Source organism: Pongo abelii, chromosome 10 (assembly GCF_028885655.2).
Source record: "Pongo abelii isolate AG06213 chromosome 10, NHGRI_mPonAbe1-v2.0_pri, whole genome shotgun sequence".
Taxonomy (NCBI): domain Eukaryota; kingdom Metazoa; phylum Chordata; class Mammalia; order Primates; family Hominidae; genus Pongo; species Pongo abelii.
In genome coordinates, this window is record NC_071995.2 from 3,757,093 (window position 1) to 3,770,150 (window position 13,058).

The following is a 13,058-nucleotide window of genomic DNA, read 5'->3' on the forward strand; positions in this document are numbered from 1 at the left end:
CTCGTTCCCACTGCTATGGAATGGAGTGTGAACTCGCTTCCTGGGCTGCTTGGGCTCTTCTGGTCTAAGGAGGCGCAGCAAGCACTATTTTCCAAAATAGGACAGGACAAAATGGAGAAGAAGAATGGAGAAGAATTCATCTTTCCTAGAAAAAGGAAATATTCTCTGGTGGGTTCTCCACAGAATTAGTGCCCGCTCCCCCTGGACAGTCGCTGTTCTATAATAGTGGTCCTGCCTCCCATTTTCCCTCCAGCCAGGCCTCCCTGCTTTCACTCACTTTGCTTCCATATGAGAAAGGCTCTCCCACATCTCTTCCATCTCACCAAATCTCCTCCACCCGTTAGGCAGGGTTTTAATCTATAAGGGTTGCCAATGAATTATCAAAAACCAGGTGTCTTAAAACAACAGATTCCTTGTCTCACAGTTCTGGAGGCCAGAAGTCCTAAATCAAGGTGACTGCAGCGCTGTGTCCCCTCTAAAGGCTCCTGGAGAGAATCTGCTCCTTGCTTCTTCCAGCTCTGGTACCTCCAGGTGTTCCTTGGCTGGAGGCTATATCGCTCCAACTCTGCCTCTATCCTCATTTGGCCTTTTTCTCTCTGTGTCCCTCCTCTGTGTGTCTCTTTATGAAGACACTTGCCACCGAATTGAGGGCCCACCCAGATAACCCAGGATGATCTCATCTGAAGATCTGTAACTTCATTACATCTGCAAAGACTCCTTTTTCCAAATAAGGTCATATTCACCAGTTCTGGCACTTAGGACATGGGCCTATCTTTTTACCATTCACCCCTCTGCATGCACTAATTCTCAACCCTCAGAGTACATCAGATCATCTGGGGATATTTTTAAACATTCCAGATGTGTGGGCCTCACTCCAGAAATTTGTTTTCACATGATCCTGGATGGGAAATTAAATAAGTATTTTCTTTTCTTCAATTCCCCAGTTTCTCAAGTGCAGCCAGGATGGTGGGGCAGGAGCGAGGACAGCCACATCTCCCGGACAGTACTTCATTGAAGAAGACATTATAAATAAAGAATACCAGCTTTCACTGATCACTTTCTCCTCCAGGATTTTTTTTTTTTCTGACTGAGTCACGAATCAGGCTGTCATCCGTTATTTTGTAAATGTTGCACAAAAAATGTCAGAGACCTTGGAGATCATTTAATCCGGTGGTGCTCCACCCTATCCAATCAATGCCCCATTTTTGTAACAAATATTTAGAAACATCCTCTTTACCACCTGAAATAAAATTCCTAGAAAAGTCAGTCAACCCAAATGCATAAAGTAGCCCTAGTTTTAATAAAAGGAGAAAAAGGTAATGCGATTAATATATATAAATATATATTATATATATATATACACACACACACAGAGAGAGAGAGAGAGTGAGCACACACTTGGCATGTCATCCTGTGCAGGAGCCATGATAATCTCTGTATCATTCCAATTTTAGTATACGTGCTGCCAAAGTGAGCACAGAAATGTGATTCTTAATAAAATAATATGTCTTTCAATATGTACATGCTCATGCATGCCTGCACTGGAACACATAATGAAGTAGTCAACACTTCCACCTACCTATAATGGATAAGTTTAGATTTAACAGAAGACAAATAGAAGCCACTTCATATAAGAAGTACAAGGAAATAAAAGAGCAGAGGGATATAGGAGGACAATAGAATAAAGAAGTGTTACGATGAGTTACCCCCCTTTCCTGGCTGTATATGATAACAGGAAGAAGGAAACAACCTTCACTGAGGTACAGATAACAAGCCAAATCAAATTACAAATGTACAAGCAGAGAAAACAAGGAAGCACAGGATCCTGTCTCATGAGCTCAGTCTTACATATAAGTGTAGTGTCATGATAATTTATCACGCTGTGACATGGGGCAGGATAATGACGAAGTGTCACAGAAAACATATTTCCAGTCTGGAAATCCCACCCACTGTGTTGAGGTATATATTCAGTCTTTAGCAGTAAAGAAAAAGAAAGAAAGAAAGAGAGAGAGAGACAGAGAGAGAGAGAGAGAGAGAGAAAGAAAGAAAGAAAGAAAGAAAGAAAGAAAGAAAGAAAGAAAGAAAGAAAGAAAGAAAGAAAGAAAGAAAGAAAGAAAAAGAGAGAGGCTGGGCGCGGTAGCTCACGCTTGTAATCCCAGCACTTTGGGAGGCCGAGATGGGCGGATCACAAGGTCAAGAGATTGAGACCATCCTGGCCAACATGGTGAAACCCCATCTCTACTAAAAATACAAAAATTAGCCGGGCGTGGTGGCACACCCTGTAGTCCCAGCTACTCAGGAGGCTAAGGCGGGAGAATCGCTTGAACCCGGGAGGCAGAGGTTGCAGTGAGCCAAGATCGCGCCACTGCACTTCAGCCGGGCAACAGAATGAAACTCTGTCTCAAAAAAAAAAAAAAAAAAAAAAAAAAAAAAAAAAAAAAAAAGCCTTTACAATGACATCCTTACAGTATGGGTGGTGAGAAAAAGAGGATGGATTGGGAAAAGTTGTTGGGTAAATCTTGAAGGAGAATATCAGAGTAAGAGGGAAGAACAAAAGGCAACCCCAAAGAAGTAACCATGATAGCTAATTTTTGCAAGAGATTTCTTATCATTGTACTACAAATATAAATATATGTGATAAGAATATTATTTTTAAAACAGCTTTTATAAACAAGTTTGAGGCGCCTCTGCTAATTTAAACTAGTATCTAATTCTACATCTGCTCGATGAAGTCTCAGATTTCCTGTTACAGACCTGCGCGTGGGTTCCTTGCTTTGCGGTAACTGCGTATTGCACTGTGCCCTTTTCAGTTAAGTGTATATTTGGAAATGCTCTGATCTAGACAGAATGCATGAAGCAGGGAGATCATCTCATCATTTCAAGGTTTTGTCTTTATTCCATTTAGGCTTCTCTTCCTAAAACAACCATTTCCTAAACACCGGGCTTTTGGCTTAACTTTGTTGAAAGTGTGAGAGGCGTTACTCTAGGGGACAGCACTGACCCCATTAGAAACACTCGCCAAACAAGGGCTGAAAAACTATCTATTGCATACTATGTTCGTTATTTGGGTGATGGGTTAATTAGAACCCCAAACCTCAGCATTATGCAATATCTCCATGTAACAGACTTGCAGGTGTACCTCCTGAATCTAAAAAAAATAAAAAATAAAAAATAAGGAATACTGATCAAGTGTAACCTCATTCATTTCTGTAATGAGGAAACAGGCCCAAGAGGGTAGGCCAACTGTAAATTTTGCTCCCCTTCCTGTCACTAAGTTCCTTGAGGGCAAGGAGGGTATGGGATACTTCTCTTGTATCTGCACACAGCTGCCAGCACAGAGCAGCACACATAACTGTCTGTGGCCCTAGATGTGCCTGCTGTCTGTATTCCATCAGGACTCTGGATTCTCCTTTTCAACCTGAAAACCACTCGTTTCTAATTACTCATCCATAGGAAACACAGGCAACGGATCCCCAGAAGTCACTTGGGACTGAGTTTCAACACTTTCGTTTCACACAGTTTCAGCACTGGCACCAGCTGCAGCTGAAGACCATAGCATTTCAATGAAAAGCAACTGGCTCCCTCCCCAACCCCTCTGCCCCTAGGCTGCTGTGGTTAGCACTGCACTCAGAGAAAGAATGAATAAAAAGAAAAAGCCCCAGTTGTTCTAAGATAACCACAGAGATGACAGATGCTGTTGCATGCAAACTTGCGGGAGAAGAGAGATAAACAACATTACAAATCCAACAAAGCATGGTGACGAGAAGCCTTGGTGGGCAAGTCCTATTGCTGAGGTGTGATTTCAGAGATCAGGTGGAATGTGCCCTCTTGGTCCCATCCTCCCCTCACCCCTGCACTCTTCCTCTTTCAGCTGGCTGGGTTTAGAATTTCTTCAGCAGGGAAGAGGATTTTGCCCCGCTGGAAGAATGCTAACTCTCAGGGTGAGTGATCTTTTGGGAGACCCCCAGCCCCCAGCTTACAGGATAAACAAATGGCCAGGAATGAGAAAAGCTGAGGTGGAGCAGCAAAGGGAGGCAGGGTTCCTTTGGCCCACCTTTCAACCCCGAGTGGCCTCCAGAGAGCTGCCAGTTGTGGTCATGTTCATGCTGGGCTGCGGGCAGAAGGATGGCTCAATACCTTAGCTCATAGCCACCACTTCTGGGCCCCACTTCCTTCCTTCATCAAGTAGTGTAAAATGACAACGACCCAAGACAGCTAGAAGCCACTCCCCTTGTTGTCCATGGTTGCTCCATGGTGTATTTGTCTCTTTTGTCACATTCTGGACTCAACCCAATGCATCCATGTCACCAATACCACATATAGCTGGTGGCACTGCAGCTTTCTGTTGACCTGCCTGAACTGGCCTCCAGGCACCAGGCTTATCACTCACACCGAGCGCAGTGCATTCAGAAGGTGCTCAATACATGTTCTCAGATTGAAAGAGCAAAAGGGCAGGGGAGCCAATTCCACTCTATGAAATGGGAAAAGCTGTCAAGGAACAGCCGTCATGTTAGTTAGGAGACCACAGACGGCACTGTCATCCACCTTTTTTGCAGCATGTAGCCATCTCGCCCATTTTCAGAGCTGCTCTTATCTTTGTCATGACTGTCATCTCCACAGCATCAGTAATGACAAACTTAGAAGGTGAGAGGCTTAACTGTAAACCACACCTTATTTAAAAAGACTTTGGGGCCGGGTGAGCTGGCTTATGCATGTAATCCCAACACTTTGGGAGGACAAGGCAGGCAGGTCACGAGGTCAAGAGAGCGAGACCATCCTGGCCAACATGGTGAAACCCCATCTCTACTAAAAATACAAAAATTAGCTGGATGTGATGGTGCGCACCTGTAGTCCCAGCTACCCCGGAGGCTGAGGCAGGAGAATCACCTGAACCCGGGAGGCAGAGGTTGTGGTGAGCCAAAATTGCATCACTGCATTCCAGCCTGGGTGACAGAGCGAGACTCCATCTCAAGAAAAAAAAAAAAACACTTTGGAAGCAGCGTGATAGATTGGCTAAAATGTCAGGTTCTAGTGACAGAAAAACCTGGGTTCTGATCCTAGTTCTTCTGTGTACGAGTTATGAGTCTTGGTGAAGCCACTTCACTCTGCTACTGTTTCCTTGTCTGGAAAAGGGAGCTAGTGCTACCACTGCCTTGGGGGGTCTGATGAGATAATCCATGTAATGGAACAACACTTCTGACTGTCTTATATTTCATTTTTATTGCTGGTCTCCATGCAGTTACTCAGACAGTGCGCAAAAGCAGGAAGAGAGCAGAGTTCTTTCCCTTCCACTTTTCAGCTCCTGAGATGAAAGCCTGGACGTAGCAAGGCAGGGGCTGCAATCTCAAGCATACAGAAGAGTAACAGAAATGGGCCGAGTGCTCAGGAGCCGATGAAGCAGAATCGCTTTCATATCGAGTCTGCCCTCCTCCCTCTGCTGGAAAAAGACAGCCTCCTTGGTTTTCAGTTTCCCCCTTGAAGAGACATGAGTACATGAGTGATTTCCCTTCCTCCTTAATACTCTATGAGAGAAACAGCACAATGTTGCTAGATGCCAGTCAATGCTCAGGCTAAACACAAGAGGGTCAGCAAGAGGTGGTGGGGAAGATGCCAGGCGGGGCAGGGAGGTCTCTTTAAAAGGACAGCTGCTACCCAACCCAACCAGTTGTCCACATACTAGAACCAAGTGTTTCCCAGTTCTGTTGATTATTCAAAGATTTTTCAGAATTTTTAAATGTTACACGCGTTCAGGGTCAACATGAAATGGCAGGTCTATTCCGTGCAGTGTTTCCTGTAATATTAACAGCAAATGACTAAAAACAACTCGTGTTCATCAGTAGGGGATTGCTGAATTATGGTAAATCCATACAATGGGATACTATGCCCCTGTAAAAAAAGAATGAGGAAGCTCTCCACATACGGATACGGAAAGATCACCAAGATAAATTGAGTGAAAAAGGCAAGGTTAAAAATAGTGTGTAGAGTCTGCTATAATTACGTAAGAAGTAGAGGGATGAGGCAGATATGTATCTGTACTGACTTTTATCTGCAAAAGAAATCCTGGAAGGTTGTATAGGAAACCAATAAAAGTGGTTACAGGGGAGGGGCAGGGCAGGACTGGCCAATGGAGGCAGGGATAAGATTTCACCAAATACCTTTCTATAGCGCTTTAATTTTTGAACCACACAAATGTATTTCTTATTTGAAAAATAATACAGAAACACTGTGTACACCAGCTACTGGGAAGAAAACACATCTACAGGCTATGAACAGCCTGCAGGCTTCTGGGTTGCACCTTCACATTAAGGGCTCCAAAACTGGAGAGGCAGAAAAGTTGGCAGCATTGGGTCCAAGCTTTACTAGGTTTGGAGACAAGTAGGTTGTTCAGTATCTGGTGTCTGGAACTCTCTCTGGGTTGCCTGGCAATAAGCTAGTTGGGCCCAGCAGCCTCCGCCGCCTCTAGGGGGAAAGTGATGTACTCCCAGCCTCTCTGGGAGAGACTGCTCCAAAACTCAACTTCCCAGGAAACTGAGGAGCTCCAGGGTCACCAGGTGCTGGGCAGATAGAATTTCCTGGCATTCCTCGAAGTTAAGGCTGCCTGGAACCCCAGTGATGTGTTCCCCCAGTCAAGGCTCTGTCCCACTTGTCCCATACAAAGGAGAGCGATAGGTGAGTGCAGTTCCTCCTCTGGAGCACAGCATCCAATGTGTCCAGCTGGGCCCCAGCTCAGCACACCTCCCTAGGGAATGCTGAGAACAGAGGACATGCTCCCCTGATGACACTGCTGCCAGTCACTTTCAGGCAGCACCACAGAACACCATTCATATTCACCCCGGCCCTTTGTATGTCCCTAGTCTTGTCACTGTGAATGAGCTCACTTAGTGTAGAAGCTTGAACTGTGATCTCCACATCAAAGTCCTAACCCCCAGTACCTCAGAATGTGACCTTCTTTGGAAACGGGGTTGCTGAAGATGTAATGAGTTAAGATGAGGTCATACTGGAGTAGGGTGGTTCCTAATATGGCTGATGTCCTTATAAAAATGGGAACATTGGAAACACATACACACAGGGAGAATGCCATGTGATGATAAAGGCAGGGATTGGAGTGACGCAGCTGCAAGCCAAGGAAGACCAAAGTCGGCCGGCAAATTATCAGAAGCCAGAGCGAGGCAAGGAGGGGCCTCATATATACCACAGAGGGATCAGGCCCTGCTGATACCTTGGTTGTAGACCTCTAGCCTCTAGAACTGGGAGACCTGATATTTCTGTTAATCATCCAGTTGGTGGCACTTTGTTAAGGCAGCCCTAGGAAACTCATACACTCAGCAACCTCAGGCCAACTCGGGTGGCAAAAGTACCTGCCACCGCTCCTTCTCAGCAGGTGCCCAACAGATACTGGTGACAACACTGCTCCCATGAATGAAGATTCTAGGACCTGGCCTGGTCAAGTTTATTGTGTCGGAATACATCAAATACTCAACCAATAAACAGTGGCTGAGTACCCAACCTTGTGAAGAATGCAAAAGAAATAAAATATTCCATTACTACCCTCAAAGAGTTGACAATCTGATTGAAGATTCAAGGAAGACACATGTAATAATGGCCAAATTAGTATTATCTTCCCACAGCCCTCACCCACGACCAGCAGATGCCACAGAAGTCACTCTTAACTAAATTGCACTGTGCTCCCAGCTGGATTCAACCTTCTACTGCATCTCATTTCGCTGCTCCCTGCATGTGTCTGGAAGAACTGCTTTTCCAGCTCTTCGGGACATTCTTTAGGATGTCAGGCTATTAGACAATTTCTAGAAGCTGTTGCCACTGCTCCTGGCATGGAGCCCACACTTCTTGCCCACTGTGGACACCCACTCCTGGCCAGAATTGTCTGCCACCCCCGGTTAAGCTGCTCCCATCAGTTTCTTATGAGCGCTTTTGTCCCAGTCAGAGAAGCAGACCCTGCGGGATGTTGAGCCTATTCTGCAGCTGTCAAGGAATCTGACAAGCAAAAAACATGAGATCCAGGTGGTTTGAGAGTCCACTTTGCTAAGCTGACAGTTTTCAAGCCAGGGGCAGGCTACAGAAAATCAAGAGACCCTCGGCAGAAACGCTGTTTTCTTATCCTCATTCAGAACATTTGTTTGTTTGGCCCAGCCTTCTCACAGGCGGCTGCTCCCAGTACCCCCTGAATCCAGGAACTCCGATTCTTACCATCAGCAAGACTCCTGTGCAGCCACACGCCTGGCAGGAGAGGAGGAAGCACACCTGTGTTGAATTCTCCTGGCACTCCTGCTGAATCCCAGCGCTCTGGATCTGGCTCCTGCAGGGGTTTTTTTGTGCTAAGGGCCCAGTGGAGGCTCTGGCTGGGCTCATGGAGGAAGAGTGGCAAGTTGCTGGCGCCCCACCCTTGCCAAACAGCCCAACAGCCCTAGGTGGCTCCGTGCCAGCCTCCTGAAGGGCAGCTGTGGTCAGGGCATGACCTGTGGGTAGAACAGAGAGAGGAAAGGGTTCCTCGCTTTGACTTCAAGCAATTCATTTTAGATTATCTGGGTTGGGCTTTGAGGCAGACACTGTGGCTTGCTGAAGCAGCATCCATTTATCCTTTCCTCCTTTCTAGCAGAACTCCAGTTCTGTACACTCAGGACAGTGACCTCCTCCCCAGCTCAGAGGCCTCATCCAGCCAAAACAATGCAAGCTTCTTGCCAGTGGATAGGTTGGGGTGGACTCTACTACGTCTCTGGTTGTTAAGACATGAGAGGAGCCCTGCTAGGGGTGCTCGGGGAAGTGTTTTCCTGGCTCTTTTCCTCTGCTGGATGCTGTGCCATCTAATGTGTTGACTAGAACTTCCGCAGCCACTTTGTGACCATGAGGAGGAAGCCTGAGGCAGAACAGAAAGAATGAATCCGGGCCCTTGAAGACATTGTTGACCACCGGATCAGACAACACCAATGTCACCCTTCCTCCAGACTTCTTATTACACGTGCAATAAATATCCTTGTTTAAATCCATCGAGTTGTGGGTTTTTGCTACTCATAGCTAAGATTATCCGAGGTGATGTGCACTGAGATGTTCCTGAGACCACAAGACCACATTCTTGAATCCAATCCCACTGTCCTAACCACAACATTCCCAAACTTTCAGGACACACACACACACACACACACACACACAAACACACACACACACACTTTTCTCTCCACCTTTTCTTGGTATTCAGTCCTTTTCCTGGACTGGACACATTCTGCTATATTTTCTTTCTTTTTTTTTTTTTTTTGAGATGGAGTCTCGCTCTGTCGCCCAGGCTGGAGTGCAGTAGCGTGATCTCTGCTCACTGCAAGCTCCACCTCCCGGGTTCACGCCATTCTCCTGCCTCAGCCTCCCCAGTAGCTGGGACTATAGGCGCCCGCCACCACGCCCAGCTAATTTTTTTTTTTAATATTTTTAGTAGAGACGGGGTTTCACCGTGTTAGCCAGAATGGTCTCAATCTCCTGACCTCATGATCTGCCCGCCTCAGCCTCCCAAAGTGCTGGGATTACAGGCGTGAGCCACCCCACCCAGCCTGTATTTTCAATAAATTCTGCAACATATGCCAATTCCATCTTTTAATTAAGAAATATTTTTTACCCCCACTGATGTACCAGACACTTTGCTGGGCTCCCAGGACTCAAAATTGAAGTCAGGGACTAAACACTGAAAATGGCAAGGAAGTTCCTCAAAAAACTAAGAATAGAACTAGCATATGATCCAACAATCCCACTTCTAGGTATATGTCTGAAGGAAACACGATCAGTAGCTCAAAGTCATCTCTGCACTCCCGTGTTCACAGCAGTAGTATTCACAATCACCAAGACATGGAAACAACCTAAGTGTCCCTCAACAGATGAATGGATAAAGAAACTGTGGGGAGTGTGTGTGTGTGTGTGTGTGTGTGTGTGTGTGTGTGTGTGTGTGTGTGTGTGTGTGCATATACATAATAGAATATAATTTATCCATAAAAAGAAGGAAACCCTACCATTTGCGACAACAGGGGTGAACCTCGAACCTTGAGGGCATTATGCTAAGTGAGGTAAGCCAGACAGAGAAAGGCAAATTTATGATCTCACTTATATGTGGAATCTAAAACAATTGAACTCAGAGAAACAGAGAGTAGAATGGTGGTTGCAAGGGGCTGTAGGTGGGGAGAGAGGGGAAATGTTGATCCAAGGGTACAAAATTGCAGTTATAATGTAGATAAGCGGATAAGTTCTAGAGATCTAACGTACAGCATGATGACTTAATACTGTATTGTATACTTGAAATTTGCTAAGAGGGTAGATTTTAAATGCTCCTACCACATACACAAAAATGGTAACTAGGTGGGGTGATGAATGTATTAACTAACTTTATAAAAAAATTTTTCTCTTTGAATTCTATGTTAACCAACTTGATTGGGGTATCATTTCGTAATACACACATATATCAAATCATCATGTTGTACACCTTAAATTTATAGAATTTTATCTTTCAGTTACACCTCAATAAAGCTGGAAGAAAATGAAGCCTTGCGGAGATACAGCAAGTGAGCCCCATTCCTGGAAAAGAGTTGAGTGCAGGGAGGCAGAGGCTGGGACGGGGTGCACGCAGGCCTGTGTGAGCACAAAGAAGGGTGCAGGGAGATCTGGGGCTGGGAGAGTGTTAGCAAAATGCTCCTCAGAAAAGAAATGAATTCTTGAAGGGAGACAAGAAAACTGCAAGCAATAAAGAGAGGGAGGCAGACATTCACAACCGATTATGTAAATAATAATAAAATAACAACCAACAATGGTGGCAACTAACAGTTCCTGACACTTACAATGGCCCAGGCAGTGTTTGAAAGTTTTCTGGGTACTAACCCATTTAATCCTCCTCCAAAGCCTGTAAGGTAGTTCAAGGATTAGCCCCATTTTACGGATAAGTAAACTGAGGCATGGAGAGGTTAAGTGATACAGGAAGTGGGTAGCAGAGGCAGGACTTGGACCCAGGCAGTGGAGCTCTGAGGCTCGCATGCTTTATAGGCTACACTGGTGGTTCTCACAGTGGCCGCCAGGAAAGAAGCCCCCGCAGTCCCTGGAAACTTGTTACCAATTCAGATCTTGGGCCTCATCTCAGACCCACAGAGTTAGAACCTCCGCAGATGAGGCCCAGCATGCCATGTTTTCACAGCAGGCCTTCCTTGTGATTCTGATGTTGGAGAACCCTGCTTGACACTATAAGCCTGTACTGAGAAGGGATGGCATGCTCAGAGGACCATGAATGCTGCAAAGAGAACCAAAAGCCAGAGGGAAAGACAAGTAAGCTGTGAAGAAGCCCATCAAGAGAATGGGCTTTACTGTATGGGCATGAAGAAGAAAGGTGTGGGATGAGGCAGGAAGGTGGCTTGATTGGGCTTTGTTCTCTGTGACAAGATCTCTGGCATGAGTGCTAGTAATAGACTAGATGGGAAAGAAGATGGAAGGAGGGGGCCAAGGTAAGAGGCTGATGCTATGACCCCAATAAGTACAGCAGGGGCTGCACTAAGGTGGTGGCAGTGCAGAGAGAGGAGGGATAGGGACAGATTCAAGAGACAGAGTGTGATGACAGCTGAACATGGGTACTAAGCTGGCAGAGGTATCTAGGATGACTCCATGACATCTAGCTTCAGAGGTTAGGTGGATGGCTGACATTATTTAGCCAGATTGGAAATTCTACAGGAAGAACAAGCTTGGCAAGGAAGAGAATTAGTTCCACTTGGAAATGTTAAGCTTGAGGCTTCCATGGGACATCGGGGTGGAGGCATTTAGGATGCAGTGAGACAAAGATCTGGTGCGCAGGAGTGGGGACAGGGCTAGACATGTAGGTGTGGGATTTGCCAGTTGAAATATATGAGGGTTGAAGCCACAGACATAATGAAGGCTGCTCACAGACTGTGCAGAGGGAGCAGAAAAAACTGAGGGCTGGAATCACGCAGGACACTAACATTTAAGGGACACTCAGAGCACATCAGCCAAGGAGGCTCAGAAGCAGTGCTTAGAGAGAAAGCAAAGGAAATAATGTTGTCTCAAAACCAAAGGATGAGAAAAGATGGAGAACGTTTAACGAACTAGAGGTTGACAGCAGGTTCAAATGTTGAAGACATGTCAGACATTCCAGAGAAGAAACCCTGGACTTATCAATGAGGAGGCCACGGGTGAACTCAGTAATAGCAGTCCCAGTGGAGGGATGGAAGCAAAAGCCAGATTCATTCACAGATGCATTCTCCAATAAGCAACAGCTACCATGTGCCAGGCTTTGTGCTTTGTGCTGGGATAGGGTGATGAACTCAGCCCTTACCAGGTAGTGGATAGGGAAGAAAGTGGACAGAAATTACAACAATGATTACAGGATCACAGCTGGGGTAAATGCTCTGATGAAGACATGAAGACATACAAAGGGCTTGCTATAGGGAGCCCAAAGCAACAAGACCAACACAGAAGACGAAAGGAAATTACATTTCTGTTGGGTCCACGGGATGAATAGGAGCAACCCCAGGAAAGGTGGGTGGGAAGTGTGTTAAGGAGGGAGGACAGCGGGCATAAATACCCTCAGGTAGAACAAGCTTTTTGTGTATTCAAGAAATAGAAGGAAACCCGGGTGGCTAGAACAATCCTAATGTGGAAGACAGTGGTAGGAGATGAGGCTGAAGAGTAGGACTTGATGGGCCAGGTTAGAGATTTGGGACTTTATCCCAACAAGCCAGAGAAAATCATTAAAGTTAAAATCTAAAAGGTTGGGAGAGACATGATCTGATTTGCATTTTTAAAAAGACGACTTTGGCTGCTTGTGGGGAATGAAATTGGAAGAAGGGGGATATGGAGTGGATACATGGAGGCTGGTTGGGGGAATCACTACAGCCCAGGCAAGAGATGGCAACATCTTGGACCAGGGCGATGGCAGCAGAAGTAGGCGCAGGTGAAGAGATTCTAGAGCTATTCAGAGGTGGAATCAAGAGGACTAGGTGGCCAATGGGATGTAGTAAGTGGGGGAAGGAGCAGTTGAGGCCAGCATGGACTCTGTGGTCCCATCT

At 45.9% G+C, this 13,058-nt stretch overlaps 1 protein-coding gene and 1 non-coding gene across 6 annotated transcripts in view; both read right to left on the minus strand.

Annotated features, from left to right (window-relative positions):
• CRACR2A (calcium release activated channel regulator 2A) overlaps positions 1-13,058 on the minus strand; it is a 146,627-nt gene that overhangs the window by 118,197 nt on the left and 15,372 nt on the right. For 3 of the 5 annotated variants that reach the window (XM_054526683.2, XM_063711994.1, XM_054526684.2), the window contains exon 2: positions 8,209-8,477. The exons of the other annotated variants lie outside the window; for them this stretch is intronic. The gene's annotated coding sequence lies outside the window, so the exon portion shown is untranslated. The remainder of the gene's footprint in view (positions 1-8,208; positions 8,478-13,058) is intronic. 5 annotated transcript variants of the gene reach the window in all.
• Positions 1,375-1,478, minus strand: LOC112135935 (U6 spliceosomal RNA). The gene has a single exon (XR_002917160.2). It is a non-coding gene; the product is annotated as a U6 spliceosomal RNA (small nuclear RNA).